We start from the raw sequence: 1731 nt of genomic DNA, 5'->3' as shown, positions 1-1731 counted from the left end.
ATTGAACAAAAAAACTAGAAAAATTTAATGAGTTTTTTTTTAATAGTACAAGGAAACATAAAGCCGAATAAAGTCCCTTTGCAATTGGAGCAATAAAAACTCGCAAAGCAATTGGCAAGTCATAATAGACTAAGAAACTCGTCTAAGATTAAAAAAAGAACTGCAAAAAAATAAGAAAAATGGTTTAAAATTTCTAAATTTTTCTGTCATTTTTCCTTAGCAAAAAATGTTTTATACCAACAAAACTTCAATCAATTGTTATCTCAAAGTTCCTTAAGTAACAATCTTCTAATCAAATCCCACCTAAAGCTGTAGAACAAAAAAAACATGCAAAAATTCATTAAATTTCGTCTAAAAATCAGCAAAACTGATCAAAAACCTCCAAATTAGCATTAAACTCAAATTAACTACTTGAAACATTCAATTACTATCAAAGCAAGGCTTAAACTAATACAATATCATAATCAAAAAAATTTCTCCGTTTCTTTTATCTTAAATTTCAACGCGATCTGTCTCCCTGGGAGATTTCTTCTTCAATTTTTCCTTTGAAATTTTAAAGTGTTCCATTTTCAGATTTGTGATGTTTTTTAAAAGTCAAAAGCATATCCTGAGGGCTACAAATCTGTTTTTTTATTTCCCTTCGATGCCTACTGTTAAATGAAAACTTGACTAAGAAAAGGAAGCCAGCATCAGATCAAAGCTAACCATCCTCCATCACAACTTCATTTTCATACTGAAAATGTTTTAAGTAAACTTGCTTTGCTCAATTTCCTTTGCTACCCTAAAAAAGAAAATAGCGGTAATTTCTATCCAAAAACATGAAGTGTAGGCTTTTTGTTCATGTGTGATCAAAACATCTATGATTAAAATAACACGGACCAATTTTCATCGCCAGACTATTTTTCATCAATAATCATTTTTGTTAGAAAGCAGTTCAAATTTTACTAAATCGCGAGTAAAGACTCCAATTAATTTCATTATTAAGTCTATTAAGTTACAAAAAAGGTAAATATCAAGATCCTGCTTCTCAGGAAGAATTAATGGAGTTGTATCAAAGATCAACGAAGTTGTATCAAGATAGCAACTTTTGAACAAATAATATGCAGTACTCTTTCTAAAACAAATTGCATCATGACCTTTCAAAAGTGCCAACTATACAGATGCATTCATAAGAGGGTGATTAGAAATTTTCAAGAGCAGAAAATGATAATTTAAACAAATTGCAATAGGATATTAGAGATTTATTACTATAAATGTTTCTGACTATTAGTGCGCTTAAAGTAACAACTAATTACAAAACCTACCAAAACGTGATAAAGTCTTTTTCCTGCAGACTTTTTAATCGGGAGATTAATTGAGGAATAAGACAATTGATACGAGTATGTCCAAACGTGCCGGGAAACCAAATTGCAATTTTGCACTGTTTGTGCTTCATCTTTCGATTCTCATTTTCGGAAGCAAACTCCTGCAAATAACATTTTTTTCCTGTTATCATAAAAAGACAAAGATGAAGCACAAAAAACTTAGAATGCAACCAATATTTTTCTACAAAAATTTTAGCAATATTCTTTTTGAACTCAGTACTAGCCCTTGAAATATTTATGATTAAATTTTGATGGAAATATTTTGAACCACCAAAAAAATTAATTGAGAACACATTTGAAAAAAGAAAAGTATTTTTACGCTTCGTGCCTATGTGCTTACACAACAGATTTGTTTTCGATGAACTAA

Source organism: Convolutriloba macropyga, chromosome 7, assembly GCF_964194025.1.
Source record: "Convolutriloba macropyga chromosome 7, txConMacr16.3, whole genome shotgun sequence".
NCBI lineage: Eukaryota > Metazoa > Xenacoelomorpha > Acoela > Convolutidae > Convolutriloba > Convolutriloba macropyga.
This window is presented reverse-complemented; position numbering follows the sequence as displayed.